The following is a 17,368-nucleotide window of genomic DNA, read 5'->3' on the forward strand; positions in this document are numbered from 1 at the left end:
TCTCGAGAACCTTCAAACTTACAAGCTAAGTAGAGCACTAATCGACTATCATCAGCAATAATCGACTAGTTTCCATCAACACCTTGGGTTTCCACAGTCTACACTGTGACGTGCTCAAGAAACAACAAATCTACTCAAATCTTAGCATACACGAGAAAAATCTAATGCTGAGCCGCTGGGATGATGTCGATCTATAGGCCCAGCCTTTCGCAAGAAGAAGAATGAAAATCAAAAAGTGGTACCTGGTACCTACACTCTTACATATATTTTATTAATAGATGATTACTTAATTCATTCATGTGTACTGACTGTTAATTGTTGGCTAATCCTGCCCACGATTCCTTACTAGTAAATGTTTCTAAATACATGGATCTTCATGAAGATCAAACCAAGATCCTTGTAACATCAGGACGTGTGAATATAGGAAGCCACCAAAACAGGGCTTGTTTAGATTCCATTTGCGTGGGACCTCAGAATCTCGACTCCTCGTGCTCATTCTGCCTGAATCACTTGCCGCCCTGTCATCACTGGTCCAGGAATGGCCCTCTTTCTTATTCCAGCTACCCCAGTGCATTGATTAATTAAGTGAGCAAAGCAAATACACAGAGAAATACAGGAAAAATATGCACTGAGATTCCTGACAGTTTTTTACAGGTTCAGTTAGTCAACGACAAAACCTTGTCATTACAAACCCCATGTTTTCACACATGGAACAAACAAGAAGATGCCTCCATTGAAGTGATACTAAGTTTGGCACGATTCAACTTGCTCGCTATCAGAAATGCCCTTTGGTAATACAGAAGATCCCTTCAAAGAACCACAGAAGAGACAGAAGGTTGACTGTTACTTAGAGTAGACTAAGGTTCAATCCACATGGAAGAAGGAGGTAGTGATGAGGGAAGTACAGGTCAATCCCCTCCGGAGAGTCATTCTGAGGGGCACAGAGGAGGACACAGTACACAGAGGAGCACATGCACAATGTGTGAGCACAGATGAATTGGACTGAGGCGACATGTTGAACCTGATTTAAATTCTCTAAAATATGTATGTGTATGAAAACACCACATGACACTACATGGACTGGACACGCTTCGTTACTATGTATCAACGAACGACTAGACATCTATTGATTTCTTTAAAGATCCTTCACTTCATTTTGCGCTTACTATGCTCTTTAGTACTGAATAATTATTTGACTTCTTCATGTCTACTTTTCTATAATTGTTCTGCAAACCTGAACAAAGGACCCCACCACAAAGGGCCTGCTTCGATGCCATTTTATTGGACCTCAGAATCCCAAAGCCTCGTGCTCATCTTTAGATCACATGCCCCCAGTCATCATTGGTCCTGGAATGGCCCTCCTTCTCTATTGCCGTCTATATCGGTGCATTGCTTAATTATTGAGGAATACAGGCAAATCACAAATCAAGAAGAAAATGCATTAAGATCCCCAACCTCCAGCTAATACACTCAATGTGTCAAGCACAAAGCGTGTCAGGACAATCCCCACTGTTTCACATACGGAAAAATTACTCTAATGCCTCTACCAATGAAAGGTACACGAACATTGGCGAGTGTGTACTTCATCGGTGGCATTAAGGCTCAGCACTATGACAGAAAAAGACTTTTTAAAAACGGAAAGAACAACAAAGGCAATGATGTTGACTAGTACTTACAGTGGACCAAGGTATAAGCTAGATGCAAAGAGGGAGACAGTGACAACAGGAGAATAGGTCAATCCCCTTGGCAGAGTCCATTCTGAGGAGTACAGAGCAGAGAAGAGGATAAAAATGACACATTCTCTCCAGCAATCCTTGCTTTTCCACCTGTCATTGTGCTGGACCTCAGAGTTCCAGACACGAAATATTCATCATCCCAGACCCATACGCCGGCAGCTGTCATCATTGGTCCGTGAACGGCCCACCCCCTTCATGCTTATCTACGGTCTTTCCCGACTCATCCATCCATTCACCAATAACATTTCTAAACCACTGTGATTGAGGCTTTCGAACTGGGTCCCCTGATACCTGTACCCACCATGATGCTCAGATCACTACATAACTTTGATAGTAATAAAACTCTCACATTTTATACATGCGTTACTCAAGGACAAGATGCATCCGAAGCCCACATCTGCACTGCTATCATTGGGACTTATCTGATGATTTTTCACACTTTTTAAAAGCAGAACCTCCCAAAACAGGACAAGATGTACGACTCTCACTCACATGGGACACTAGGCTGCTCAGAGAGATGCTCCGCAGAGTGCCTGGCCACGGAGAATTCCTACACCAGCTCAAATGGTCCATTGGGAGCAGCACAGAGAAGAGTAAAGGAAAAAATGGAAGACAATGATAACTAAGACATTCTCTGTTTTGACTCCTGAACTCATCACTGATTTTCTGCGTCATTTCCACAATCACTAACTCATTTCTATAATATCTCATATGGAAACTAATTCAAATTCCCACATCCCCAGAAAATAAAGATTGTGTATAACAGACAATCTCCAAAACATCACGGGCGAACGACAATCAGGTAATTGAATCATTTCTGGTTCAGATTTTGGTTTTGTTTTTGCTCTTAAAATCATTATTTTACTACTGTATATATTCTAGCTACGAACACTGTCAGCTTCTGTTCAGCCATAAAAGAGAATGACATGTCGTCACTTATAACAAAATGGGGGGGGGGGGGGAGTAACGAGATTCTGATTTCTTTTCTCAATAAAGGAGTCAGGAATACAAAGAAAATCACCACTGATCACTCTGATGTGCAATAGGAAAGCAAGGCGTTCATGGAAGTTGAGAATGGAGGCTGGGGAAGGGAGGCAAGGGAGGAATGCAGTGAGCCTGATCGGTGCCTCTAAGCGATGTTACATAGAAGGATGAAGCTGCGGTTGGGTTTGCGAAGCGCAGTGACTATAGATGTTGATCTTGAACCATTTATCTCCCACTGCTAAGAAAGGATGCAGAACCTTTGAGCAATGACAAGATGATACTTGGTGAGGAGACATTTTTTAACCTTATGGAATTCGGATGAAATGTATACATACATTAAAACCCCACATGACACTACATCGATTGTACATGCTTTGTTATGATGGATCTCCAAAAACAATAATGACATCTACCAACCTCCTCTTCATGCTACATTTAAGTTTGCCTTTCCCTTGCCTGTTGTTAAAAGCAGTACATTTTTCTAGTATTTAAAATATAGAAATAAATAACAAAGCCATTAAATTCGGTAACTATCGTTACTCAACTACCCAAGGGCATGGAAACTTGCGGGCTACTCCCATTGGTCTCCAAACAAACACCATGACACCATGTGGCCTGTCATTTACATCGTTCTCATTCCAATCAGACCCTCCATGATGAAGAGAGCGCAGCAGGGTAGGGAATGACATTCTCTCCAGAGACGGATTTTCTCAACTGTTCATTGGCGTACTATCTTACGCTTTCACTAACTCATGAGTGTTTGTTCTCGTTCTCGAGAACCTTCAAACTTACAAGCTAAGTAGAGCACTAATCGACTATCATCAGCAATAATCGACTAGTTTCCATCAACACCTTGGGTTTCCACAGTCTACACTGTGACGTGCTCAAGAAACAACAAATCTACTCAAATCTTAGCCTACACGAGAAAAATCTAATGCTGAGCCTCTGGGATGATGTCGATCTATAGGCCCAGCCTTTCGCAAGAAGAAGAATGAAAATCAAAAAGTGGTACCTGGTACCTACACTCTTACATATATTTTATTAATAGATGATTACTTAATTCATTCATGTGTACTGACTGTTAATTGTTGGCTAATCCTGCCCACGATTCCTTACTAGTAAATGTTTCTAAATACATGGATCTTCATGAAGATCAAACCAAGATCCTTGTAACATCAGGACGTGTGAATATAGGAAGCCACCAAAACAGGGCTTGTTTAGATTCCATTTGCGTGGGACCTCAGAATCTCGACTCCTCGTGCTCATTCTGCCTGAATCACTTGCCGCCCTGTCATCACTGGTCCAGGAATGGCCCTCTTTCTTATTCCAGCTACCCCAGTGCATTGATTAATTAAGTGAGCAAAGCAAATACACAGAGAAATACAGGAAAAATATGCACTGAGATTCCTGACAGTTTTTTACAGGTTCAGTTAGTCAACGACAAAACCTTGTCATTACAAACCCCATGTTTTCACACATGGAACAAACAAGAAGATGCCTCCATTGAAGTGATACTAAGTTTGGCACGATTCAACTTGCTCGCTATCAGAAATGCCCTTTGGTAATACAGAAGATCCCTTCAAAGAACCACAGAAGAGACAGAAGGTTGACTGTTACTTAGAGTAGACTAAGGTTCAATCCACATGGAAGAAGGAGGTAGTGATGAGGGAAGTACAGGTCAATCCCCTCCGGAGAGTCATTCTGAGGGGCACAGAGGAGGACACAGTACACAGAGGAGCACATGCACAATGTGTGAGCACAGATGAATTGGACTGAGGCGACATGTTGAACCTGATTTAAATTCTCTAAAATATGTATGTGTATGAAAACACCACATGACACTACATGGACTGGACACGCTTCGTTACTATGTATCAACGAACGACTAGACATCTATTGATTTCTTTAAAGATCCTTCACTTCATTTTGCGCTTACTATGCTCTTTAGTACTGAATAATTATTTGACTTCTTCATGTCTACTTTTCTATAATTGTTCTGCAAACCTGAACAAAGGACCCCACCACAAAGGGCCTGCTTCGATGCCATTTTATTGGACCTCAGAATCCCAAAGCCTCGTGCTCATCTTTAGATCACATGCCCCCAGTCATCATTGGTCCTGGAATGGCCCTCCTTCTCTATTGCCGTCTATATCGGTGCATTGCTTAATTATTGAGGAATACAGGCAAATCACAAATCAAGAAGAAAATGCATTAAGATCCCCAACCTCCAGCTAATACACTCAATGTGTCAAGCACAAAGCGTGTCAGGACAATCCCCACTGTTTCACATACGGAAAAATTACTCTAATGCCTCTACCAATGAAAGGTACACGAACATTGGCGAGTGTGTACTTCATCGGTGGCATTAAGGCTCGGCACTATGACAGAAAAAGACTTTTTAAAAACGGAAAGAACAACAAAGGCAATGATGTTGACTAGTACTTACAGTGGACCAAGGTATAAGCTAGATGCAAAGAGGGAGACAGTGACAACAGGAGAATAGGTCAATCCCCTTGGCAGAGTCCATTCTGAGGAGTACAGAGCAGAGAAGAGGATAAAAATGACACATTCTCTCCAGCAATCCTTGCTTTTCCACCTGTCATTGTGCTGGACCTCAGAGTTCCAGACACGAAATATTCATCATCCCAGACCCATACGCCGGCAGCTGTCATCATTGGTCCGTGAACGGCCCACCCCCTTCATGCTTATCTACGGTCTTTCCCGACTCATCCATCCATTCACCAATAACATTTCTAAACCACTGTGATTGAGGCTTTCGAACTGGGTCCCCTGATACCTGTACCCACCATGATGCTCAGATCACTACATAACTTTGATAGTAATAAAACTCCCACATTTTATACATGCGTTACTCAAGGACAAGATGCATCCGAAGCCCACATCTGCACTGCTATCATTGGGACTTATCTGATGATTTTTCACACTTTTTAAAAGCAGAACCTCCCAAAACAGGACAAGATGTACGACTCTCACTCACATGGGACACTAGGCTGCTCAGAGAGATGCTCCGCAGAGTGCCTGGCCACGGAGAATTCCTACACCAGCTCAAATGGTCCATTGGGAGCAGCACAGAGAAGAGTAAAGGAAAAAATGGAAGACAATGATAACTAAGACATTCTCTGTTTTGACTCCTGAACTCATCACTGATTTTCTGCGTCATTTCCACAATCACTAACTCATTTCTATAATATCTCATATGGAAACTAATTCAAATTCCCACATCCCCAGAAAATAAAGATTGTGTATAACAGACAATCTCCAAAACATCACGGGCGAACGACAATCAGGTAATTGAATCATTTCTGGTTCAGATTTTGGTTTTGTTTTTGCTCTTAAAATCATTATTTTACTACTGTATATATTCTAGCTACGAACACTGTCAGCTTCTGTTCAGCCATAAAAGAGAATGACATGTCGTCACTTATAACAAAATGGGGGGGGGGAGTAACGAGATTCTGATTTCTTTTCTCAATAAAAGAGTCAGGAATACAAAGAAAATCACCACTGATCACTCTGATGTGCAATAGGAAAGCAAGGCGTTCATGGAAGTTGAGAATGGAGGCTGGGGAAGGGAGGCAAGGGAGGAATGCAGTGAGCCTGATCGGTGCCTCTAAGCGATGTTACATAGAAGGATGAAGCTGCGGTTGGGTTTGCGAAGCGCAGTGACTATAGATGTTGATCTTGAACCATTTATCTCCCACTGCTAAGAAAGGATGCAGAACCTTTGAGCAATGACAAGATGATACTTGGTGAGGAGACATTTTTTAACCTTATGGAATTCGGATGAAATGTATACATACATTAAAACCCCACATGACACTACATCGATTGTACATGCTTTGTTATGATGGATCTCCAAAAACAATAATGACATCTACCAACCTCCTCTTCATGCTACATTTAAGTTTGCCTTTCCCTTGCCTGTTGTTAAAAGCAGTACATTTTTCTAGTATTTAAAATATAGAAATAAATAACAAAGCCATTAAATTCGGTAACTATCGTTACTCAACTACCCAAGGGCATGGAAACTTGCGGGCTACTCCCATTGGTCTCCAAACAAACACCATGACACCATGTGGCCTGTCATTTACATCGTTCTCATTCCAATCAGACCCTCCATGATGAAGAGAGCGCAGCAGGGTAGGGAATGACATTCTCTCCAGAGACGGATTTTCTCAACTGTTCATTGGCGTACTATCTTACGCTTTCACTAACTCATGAGTGTTTGTTCTCGTTCTCGAGAACCTTCAAACTTACAAGCTAAGTAGAGCACTAATCGACTATCATCAGCAATAATCGACTAGTTTCCATCAACACCTTGGGTTTCCACAGTCTACACTGTGACGTGCTCAAGAAACAACAAATCTACTCAAATCTTAGCCTACACGAGAAAAATCTAATGCTGAGCCGCTGGGATGATGTCGATCTATAGGCCCAGCCTTTCGCAAGAAGAAGAATGAAAATCAAAAAGTGGTACCTGGTACCTACACTCTTACATATATTTTATTAATAGATGATTACTTAATTCATTCATGTGTACTGACTGTTAATTGTTGGCTAATCCTGCCCACGATTCCTTACTAGTAAATGTTTCTAAATACATGGATCTTCATGAAGATCAAACCAAGATCCTTGTAACATCAGGACGTGTGAATATAGGAAGCCACCAAAACAGGGCTTGTTTAGATTCCATTTGCGTGGGACCTCAGAATCTCGACTCCTCGTGCTCATTCTGCCTGAATCACTTGCCGCCCTGTCATCACTGGTCCAGGAATGGCCCTCTTTCTTATTCCAGCTACCCCAGTGCATTGATTAATTAAGTGAGCAAAGCAAATACACAGAGAAATACAGGAAAAATATGCACTGAGATTCCTGACAGTTTTTTACTGTCAGGTTCAGTTAGTCAACGACAAAACCTTGTCATTACAAACCCCATGTTTTCACACATGGAACAAACAAGAAGATGCCTCCATTGAAGTGATACTAAGTTTGGCACGATTCAACTTGCTCGCTATCAGAAATGCCCTTTGGTAATACAGAAGATCCCTTCAAAGAACCACAGAAGAGACAGAAGGTTGACTGTTACTTAGAGTAGACTAAGGTTCAATCCACATGGAAGAAGGAGGTAGTGATGAGGGAAGTACAGGTCAATCCCCTCCGGAGAGTCATTCTGAGGGGCACAGAGGAGGACACAGTACACAGAGGAGCACATGCACAATGTGTGAGCACAGATGAATTGGACTGAGGCGACATGTTGAACCTGATTTAAATTCTCTAAAATATGTATGTGTATGAAAACACCACATGACACTACATGGACTGGACACGCTTCGTTACTATGTATCAACGAACGACTAGACATCTATTGATTTCTTTAAAGATCCTTCACTTCATTTTGCGCTTACTATGCTCTTTAGTACTGAATAATTATTTGACTTCTTCATGTCTACTTTTCTATAATTGTTCTGCAAACCTGAACAAAGGACCCCACCACAAAGGGCCTGCTTCGATGCCATTTTATTGGACCTCAGAATCCCAAAGCCTCGTGCTCATCTTTAGATCACATGCCCCCAGTCATCATTGGTCCTGGAATGGCCCTCCTTCTCTATTGCCGTCTATATCGGTGCATTGCTTAATTATTGAGGAATACAGGCAAATCACAAATCAAGAAGAAAATGCATTAAGATCCCCAACCTCCAGCTAATACACTCAATGTGTCAAGCACAAAGCGTGTCAGGACAATCCCCACTGTTTCACATACGGGAAAATTACTCTAATGCCTCTACCAATGAAAGGTACACGAACATTGGCGAGTGTGTACTTCATCGGTGGCATTAAGGCTCGGCACTATGACAGAAAAAGACTTTTTAAAAACGGAAAGAACAACAAAGGCAATGATGTTGACTAGTACTTACAGTGGACCAAGGTATAAGCTAGATGCAAAGAGGGAGACAGTGACAACAGGAGAATAGGTCAATCCCCTTGGCAGAGTCCATTCTGAGGAGTACAGAGCAGAGAAGAGGATAAAAATGACACATTCTCTCCAGCAATCCTTGCTTTTCCACCTGTCATTGTGCTGGACCTCAGAGTTCCAGACACGAAATATTCATCATCCCAGACTCATACGCCGGCAGCTGTCATCATTGGTCCGTGAACGGCCCACCCCCTTCATGCTTATCTACGGTCTTTCCCGACTCATCCATCCATTCACCAATAACATTTCTAAACCACTGTGATTGAGGCTTTCGAACTGGGTCCCCTGATACCTGTACCCACCATGATGCTCAGATCACTACATAACTTTGATAGTAATAAAACTCTCACATTTGATACATGCGTTACTCAAGGACAAGATGCATCCGAACCCCACATCTGCACTGCTATCATTGGGACTTATCTGATGATTTTTCACACTTTTTAAAAGCAGAACCTCCCAAAACAGGACAAGATGTACGACTCTCACTCACATGGGACACTAGGCTGCTCAGAGAGATGCTCCGCAGAGTGCCTGGCCACGGAGAATTCCTACACCAGCTCAAATGGTCCATTGGGAGCAGCACAGAGAAGAGTAAAGGAAAAAATGGAAGACAATGATAACTAAGACATTTTCTGTTTTGACTCCTGAACTCATCACTGATTTTCTGCGTCATTTCCACAATCACTAACTCATTTCTATAATATCTCATATGGAAACTAATTCAAATTCCCACATCCCCAGAAAATAAAGATTGTGTATAACAGACAATCTCCAAAACATCACGGGCGAACGACAATCAGGTAATTGAATCATTTCTGGTTCAGATTTTGGTTTTGTTTTTGCTCTTAAAATCATTATTTTACTACTGTATATATTCTAGCTACGAACACTGTCAGCTTCTGTTCAGCCATAAAAGAGAATGACATGTCGTCACTTATAACAAAATGGGGGGGGGGGAGTAACGAGATTCTGATTTCTTTTCTCAATAAAAGAGTCAGGAATACAAAGAAAATCACCACTGATCACTCTGATGTGCAATAGGAAAGCAAGGCGTTCATGGAAGTTGAGAATGGAGGCTGGGGAAGGGAGGCAAGGGAGGAATGCAGTGAGCCTGATCGGTGCCTCTAAGCGATGTTACATAGAAGGATGAAGCTGCGGTTGGGTTTGCGAAGCGCAGTGACTATAGATGTTAATCTTGAACCATTTATCTCCCACTGCTAAGAAAGGATGCAGAACCTTTGAGCAATGACAAGATGATACTTGGTGAGGAGACATTTTTTAACCTTATGGAATTCGGATGAAATGTATACATACATTAAAACCCCACATGACACTACATCGATTGTACATGCTTTGTTATGATGGATCTCCAAAAACAATAATGACATCTACCAACCTCCTCTTCATGCTACATTTAAGTTTGCCTTTCCCTTGCCTGTTGTTAAAAGCAGTACATTTTTCTAGTATTTAAAATATAGAAATAAATAACAAAGCCATTAAATTCGGTAACTATCGTTACTCAACTACCCAAGGGCATGGAAACTTGCGGGCTACTCCCATTGGTCTCCAAACAAACACCATGACACCATGTGGCCTGTCATTTACATCGTTCTCATTCCAATCAGACCCTCCATGATGAAGAGAGCGCAGCAGGGTAGGGAATGACATTCTCTCCAGAGACGGATTTTCTCAACTGTTCATTGGCGTACTATCTTACGCTTTCACTAACTCATGAGTGTTTGTTCTCGTTCTCGAGAACCTTCAAACTTACAAGCTAAGTAGAGCACTAATCGACTATCATCAGCAATAATCGACTAGTTTCCATCAACACCTTGGGTTTCCACAGTCTACACTGTGACGTGCTCAAGAAACAACAAATCTACTCAAATCTTAGCCTACACGAGAAAAATCTAATGCTGAGCCGCTGGGATGATGTCGATCTATAGGCCCAGCCTTTCGCAAGAAGAAGAATGAAAATCAAAAAGTGGTACCTGGTACCTACACTCTTACATATATTTTATTAATAGATGATTACTTAATTCATTCATGTGTACTGACTGTTAATTGTTGGCTAATCCTGCCCACGATTCCTTACTAGTAAATGTTTCTAAATACATGGATCTTCATGAAGATCAAACCAAGATCCTTGTAACATCAGGACGTGTGAATATAGGAAGCCACCAAAACAGGGCTTGTTTAGATTCCATTTGCGTGGGACCTCAGAATCTCGACTCCTCGTGCTCATTCTGCCTGAATCACTTGCCGCCCTGTCATCACTGGTCCAGGAATGGCCCTCTTTCTTATTCCAGCTACCCCAGTGCATTGATTAATTAAGTGAGCAAAGCAAATACACAGAGAAATACAGGAAAAATATGCACTGAGATTCCTGACAGTTTTTTACTGTCAGGTTCAGTTAGTCAACGACAAAACCTTGTCATTACAAACCCCATGTTTTCACACATGGAACAAACAAGAAGATGCCTCCATTGAAGTGATACTAAGTTTGGCACGATTCAACTTGCTCGCTATCAGAAATGCCCTTTGGTAATACAGAAGATCCCTTCAAAGAACCACAGAAGAGACAGAAGGTTGACTGTTACTTAGAGTAGACTAAGGTTCAATCCACATGGAAGAAGGAGGTAGTGATGAGGGAAGTACAGGTCAATCCCCTCCGGAGAGTCATTCTGAGGGGCACAGAGGAGGACACAGTACACAGAGGAGCACATGCACAATGTGTGAGCACAGATGAATTGGACTGAGGCGACATGTTGAACCTGATTTAAATTCTCTAAAATATGTATGTGTATGAAAACACCACATGACACTACATGGACTGGACACGCTTCGTTACTATGTATCAACGAACGACTAGACATCTATTGATTTCTTTAAAGATCCTTCACTTCATTTTGCGCTTACTATGCTCTTTAGTACTGAATAATTATTTGACTTCTTCATGTCTACTTTTCTATAATTGTTCTGCAAACCTGAACAAAGGACCCCACCACAAAGGGCCTGCTTCGATGCCATTTTATTGGACCTCAGAATCCCAAAGCCTCGTGCTCATCTTTAGATCACATGCCCCCAGTCATCATTGGTCCTGGAATGGCCCTCCTTCTCTATTGCCGTCTATATCGGTGCATTGCTTAATTATTGAGGAATACAGGCAAATCACAAATCAAGAAGAAAATGCATTAAGATCCCCAACCTCCAGCTAATACACTCAATGTGTCAAGCACAAAGCGTGTCAGGACAATCCCCACTGTTTCACATACGGGAAAATTACTCTAATGCCTCTACCAATGAAAGGTACACGAACATTGGCGAGTGTGTACTTCATCGGTGGCATTAAGGCTCGGCACTATGACAGAAAAAGACTTTTTAAAAACGGAAAGAACAACAAAGGCAATGATGTTGACTAGTACTTACAGTGGACCAAGGTATAAGCTAGATGCAAAGAGGGAGACAGTGACAACAGGAGAATAGGTCAATCCCCTTGGCAGAGTCCATTCTGAGGAGTACAGAGCAGAGAAGAGGATAAAAATGACACATTCTCTCCAGCAATCCTTGCTTTTCCACCTGTCATTGTGCTGGACCTCAGAGTTCCAGACACGAAATATTCATCATCCCAGACTCATACGCCGGCAGCTGTCATCATTGGTCCGTGAACGGCCCACCCCCTTCATGCTTATCTACGGTCTTTCCCGACTCATCCATCCATTCACCAATAACATTTCTAAACCACTGTGATTGAGGCTTTCGAACTGGGTCCCCTGATACCTGTACCCACCATGATGCTCAGATCACTACATAACTTTGATAGTAATAAAACTCCCACATTTTATACATGCGTTACTCAAGGACAAGATGCATCCGAAGCCCACATCTGCACTGCTATCATTGGGACTTATCTGATGATTTTTCACACTTTTTAAAAGCAGAACCTCCCAAAACAGGACAAGATGTACGACTCTCACTCACATGGGACACTAGGCTGCTCAGAGAGATGCTCCGCAGAGTGCCTGGCCACGGAGAATTCCTACACCAGCTCAAATGGTCCATTGGGAGCAGCACAGAGAAGAGTAAAGGAAAAAATGGAAGACAATGATAACTAAGACATTCTCTGTTTTGACTCCTGAACTCATCACTGATTTTCTGCGTCATTTCCACAATCACTAACTCATTTCTATAATATCTCATATGGAAACTAATTCAAATTCCCACATCCCCAGAAAATAAAGATTGTGTATAACAGACAATCTCCAAAACATCACGGGCGAACGACAATCAGGTAATTGAATCATTTCTGGTTCAGATTTTGGTTTTGTTTTTGCTCTTAAAATCATTATTTTACTACTGTATATATTCTAGCTACGAACACTGTCAGCTTCTGTTCAGCCATAAAAGAGAATGACATGTCGTCACTTATAACAAAATGGGGGGGGGGGGAGTAACGAGATTCTGATTTCTTTTCTCAATAAAAGAGTCAGGAATACAAAGAAAATCACCACTGATCACTCTGATGTGCAATAGGAAAGCAAGGCGTTCATGGAAGTTGAGAATGGAGGCTGGGGAAGGGAGGCAAGGGAGGAATGCAGTGAGCCTGATCGGTGCCTCTAAGCGATGTTACATAGAAGGATGAAGCTGCGGTTGGGTTTGCGAAGCGCAGTGACTATAGATGTTGATCTTGAACCATTTATCTCCCACTGCTAAGAAAGGATGCAGAACCTTTGAGCAATGACAAGATGATACTTGGTGAGGAGACATTTTTTAACCTTATGGAATTCGGATGAAATGTATACATACATTAAAACCCCACATGACACTACATCGATTGTACATGCTTTGTTATGATGGATCTCCAAAAACAATAATGACATCTACCAACCTCCTCTTCATGCTACATTTAAGTTTGCCTTTCCCTTGCCTGTTGTTAAAAGCAGTACATTTTTCTAGTATTTAAAATATAGAAATAAATAACAAAGCCATTAAATTCGGTAACTATCGTTACTCAACTACCCAAGGGCATGGAAACTTGCGGGCTACTCCCATTGGTCTCCAAACAAACACCATGACACCATGTGGCCTGTCATTTACATCGTTCTCATTCCAATCAGACCCTCCATGATGAAGAGAGCGCAGCAGGGTAGGGAATGACATTCTCTCCAGAGACGGATTTTCTCAACTGTTCATTGGCGTACTATCTTACGCTTTCACTAACTCATGAGTGTTTGTTCTCGTTCTCGAGAACCTTCAAACTTACAAGCTAAGTAGAGCACTAATCGACTATCATCAGCAATAATCGACTAGTTTCCATCAACACCTTGGGTTTCCACAGTCTACACTGTGACGTGCTCAAGAAACAACAAATCTACTCAAATCTTAGCCTACACGAGAAAAATCTAATGCTGAGCCGCTGGGATGATGTCGATCTATAGGCCCAGCCTTTCGCAAGAAGAAGAATGAAAATCAAAAAGTGGTACCTGGTACCTACACTCTTACATATATTTTATTAATAGATGATTACTTAATTCATTCATGTGTACTGACTGTTAATTGTTGGCTAATCCTGCCCACGATTCCTTACTAGTAAATGTTTCTAAATACATGGATCTTCATGAAGATCAAACCAAGATCCTTGTAACATCAGGACGTGTGAATATAGGAAGCCACCAAAACAGGGCTTGTTTAGATTCCATTTGCGTGGGACCTCAGAATCTCGACTCCTCGTGCTCATTCTGCCTGAATCACTTGCCGCCCTGTCATCACTGGTCCAGGAATGGCCCTCTTTCTTATTCCAGCTACCCCAGTGCATTGATTAATTAAGTGAGCAAAGCAAATACACAGAGAAATACAGGAAAAATATGCACTGAGATTCCTGACAGTTTTTTACTGTCAGGTTCAGTTAGTCAACGACAAAACCTTGTCATTACAAACCCCATGTTTTCACACATGGAACAAACAAGAAGATGCCTCCATTGAAGTGATACTAAGTTTGGCACGATTCAACTTGCTCGCTATCAGAAATGCCCTTTGGTAATACAGAAGATCCCTTCAAAGAACCACAGAAGAGACAGAAGGTTGACTGTTACTTAGAGTAGACTAAGGTTCAATCCACATGGAAGAAGGAGGTAGTGATGAGGGAAGTACAGGTCAATCCCCTCCGGAGAGTCATTCTGAGGGGCACAGAGGAGGACACAGTACACAGAGGAGCACATGCACAATGTGTGAGCACAGATGAATTGGACTGAGGCGACATGTTGAACCTGATTTAAATTCTCTAAAATATGTATGTGTATGAAAACACCACATGACACTACATGGACTGGACACGCTTCGTTACTATGTATCAACGAACGACTAGACATCTATTGATTTCTTTAAAGATCCTTCACTTCATTTTGCGCTTACTATGCTCTTTAGTACTGAATAATTATTTGACTTCTTCATGTCTACTTTTCTATAATTGTTCTGCAAACCTGAACAAAGGACCCCACCACAAAGGGCCTGCTTCGATGCCATTTTATTGGACCTCAGAATCCCAAAGCCTCGTGCTCATCTTTAGATCACATGCCCCCAGTCATCATTGGTCCTGGAATGGCCCTCCTTCTCTATTGCCGTCTATATCGGTGCATTGCTTAATTATTGAGGAATACAGGCAAATCACAAATCAAGAAGAAAATGCATTAAGATCCCCAACCTCCAGCTAATACACTCAATGTGTCAAGCACAAAGCGTGTCAGGACAATCCCCACTGTTTCACATACGGGAAAATTACTCTAATGCCTCTACCAATGAAAGGTACACGAACATTGGCGAGTGTGTACTTCATCGGTGGCATTAAGGCTCGGCACTATGACAGAAAAAGACTTTTTAAAAACGGAAAGAACAACAAAGGCAATGATGTTGACTAGTACTTACAGTGGACCAAGGTATAAGCTAGATGCAAAGAGGGAGACAGTGACAACAGGAGAATAGGTCAATCCCCTTGGCAGAGTCCATTCTGAGGAGTACAGAGCAGAGAAGAGGATAAAAATGACACATTCTCTCCAGCAATCCTTGCTTTTCCACCTGTCATTGTGCTGGACCTCAGAGTTCCAGACACGAAATATTCATCATCCCAGACTCATACGCCGGCAGCTGTCATCATTGGTCCGTGAACGGCCCACCCCCTTCATGCTTATCTACGGTCTTTCCCGACTCATCCATCCATTCACCAATAACATTTCTAAACCACTGTGATTGAGGCTTTCGAACTGGGTCCCCTGATACCTGTACCCACCATGATGCTCAGATCACTACATAACTTTGATAGTAATAAAACTCTCACATTTGATACATGCGTTACTCAAGGACAAGATGCATCCGAACCCCACATCTGCACTGCTATCATTGGGACTTATCTGATGATTTTTCACACTTTTTAAAAGCAGAACCTCCCAAAACAGGACAAGATGTACGACTCTCACTCACATGGGACACTAGGCTGCTCAGAGAGATGCTCCGCAGAGTGCCTGGCCACGGAGAATTCCTACACCAGCTCAAATGGTCCATTGGGAGCAGCACAGAGAAGAGTAAAGGAAAAAATGGAAGACAATGATAACTAAGACATTCTCTGTTTTGACTCCTGAACTCATCACTGATTTTCTGCGTCATTTCCACAATCACTAACTCATTTCTATAATATCTCATATGGAAACTAATTCAAATTCCCACATCCCCAGAAAATAAAGATTGTGTATAACAGACAATCTCCAAAACATCACGGGCGAACGACAATCAGGTAATTGAATCATTTCTGGTTCAGATTTTGGTTTTGTTTTTGCTCTTAAAATCATTATTTTACTACTGTATATATTCTAGCTACGAACACTGTCAGCTTCTGTTCAGCCATAAAAGAGAATGACATGTCGTCACTTATAACAAAATGGGGGGAGGGGGGGAGTAACGAGATTCTGATTTCTTTTCTCAATAAAGGAGTCAGGAATACAAAGAAAATCACCACTGATCACTCTGATGTGCAATAGGAAAGCAAGGCGTTCATGGAAGTTGAGAATGGAGGCTGGGGAAGGGAGGCAAGGGAGGAATGCAGTGAGCCTGATCGGTGCCTCTACGCGATGTTACATAGAAGGATGCAGCTGCGGTTGGGTTTGCGAAGCGCAGTGACTATAGATGTTGATCTTGAACCATTTATCTCCCACTGCTAAGAAAGGATGCAGAACCTTTGAGCAATGACAAGATGATACTTGGTGAGGAGACATTTTTTAACCTTATGGAATTCGGATGAAATGTATACAGACATTAAAACCCCACATGGCACTACATCGATTGTACATGCTTTGTTATGATGGATCTCCAAAAACAATAATGACATCTACCAACCTCCTCTTCATGCTACATTTAAGTTTGCCTTTCCCTTGCCTGTTGTTAAAAGCAGTACATTTTTCTAGTATTTAAAATATAGAAATACATAACAAAGCCATTAAATTCGGTAACTATCGTTGCTCAACTACCCAAGGGCATGGAAACTTGCGGGCTACTCCCATTGGTCTCCAAACAAACACCATGACACCATGTGGCCTGTCATTTACATCGTTCTCATTCCAATCAGACCCTCCATGATGAAGAGAGTGCAGCAGGGTAGGGAATG

General features: G+C 41.9%; 5 non-coding genes and 5 pseudogenes across 5 annotated transcripts; all 10 read right to left on the minus strand.

The window, feature by feature from the left end:
• Positions 1 to 1,281: 1,281 nt before the first annotated feature.
• On the minus strand, positions 1,282 to 1,349 carry LOC141422211 (small nucleolar RNA SNORD113/SNORD114 family; annotated as a pseudogene).
• A 488-nt stretch (positions 1,350 to 1,837) lies between these two features.
• LOC141422149 (small nucleolar RNA SNORD113/SNORD114 family) lies at positions 1,838 to 1,912 on the minus strand. Its single transcript, XR_012446800.1, has one exon. It is a non-coding gene; the product is annotated as a small nucleolar RNA SNORD113/SNORD114 family (small nucleolar RNA).
• Positions 1,913 to 4,771: 2,859 nt separating this feature from the next.
• LOC141422212 (small nucleolar RNA SNORD113/SNORD114 family) lies at positions 4,772 to 4,839 on the minus strand (annotated as a pseudogene).
• A 488-nt stretch (positions 4,840 to 5,327) lies between these two features.
• Positions 5,328 to 5,402, minus strand: LOC141422150 (small nucleolar RNA SNORD113/SNORD114 family). The gene has a single exon (XR_012446801.1). It is a non-coding gene; the product is annotated as a small nucleolar RNA SNORD113/SNORD114 family (small nucleolar RNA).
• A 2,859-nt stretch (positions 5,403 to 8,261) lies between these two features.
• On the minus strand, positions 8,262 to 8,329 carry LOC141422213 (small nucleolar RNA SNORD113/SNORD114 family; annotated as a pseudogene).
• Positions 8,330 to 8,817: 488 nt separating this feature from the next.
• LOC141422134 (small nucleolar RNA SNORD113/SNORD114 family) lies at positions 8,818 to 8,892 on the minus strand. Its single transcript, XR_012446785.1, has one exon. It is a non-coding gene; the product is annotated as a small nucleolar RNA SNORD113/SNORD114 family (small nucleolar RNA).
• A 2,860-nt stretch (positions 8,893 to 11,752) lies between these two features.
• On the minus strand, positions 11,753 to 11,820 carry LOC141422214 (small nucleolar RNA SNORD113/SNORD114 family; annotated as a pseudogene).
• A 488-nt stretch (positions 11,821 to 12,308) lies between these two features.
• On the minus strand, positions 12,309 to 12,383 carry LOC141422135 (small nucleolar RNA SNORD113/SNORD114 family). Its single transcript, XR_012446786.1, has one exon. It is a non-coding gene; the product is annotated as a small nucleolar RNA SNORD113/SNORD114 family (small nucleolar RNA).
• Positions 12,384 to 15,244: 2,861 nt separating this feature from the next.
• Positions 15,245 to 15,312, minus strand: LOC141422215 (small nucleolar RNA SNORD113/SNORD114 family; annotated as a pseudogene).
• A 488-nt stretch (positions 15,313 to 15,800) lies between these two features.
• Positions 15,801 to 15,875, minus strand: LOC141422136 (small nucleolar RNA SNORD113/SNORD114 family). The gene has a single exon (XR_012446787.1). It is a non-coding gene; the product is annotated as a small nucleolar RNA SNORD113/SNORD114 family (small nucleolar RNA).
• Between the last annotated feature and the right edge of the window lie 1,493 nt (positions 15,876 to 17,368).

The sequence above is a fragment of the Castor canadensis genome, chromosome 3, assembly GCF_047511655.1.
Source record: "Castor canadensis chromosome 3, mCasCan1.hap1v2, whole genome shotgun sequence".
Taxonomy (NCBI): Eukaryota; Metazoa; Chordata; class Mammalia; order Rodentia; family Castoridae; genus Castor; species Castor canadensis.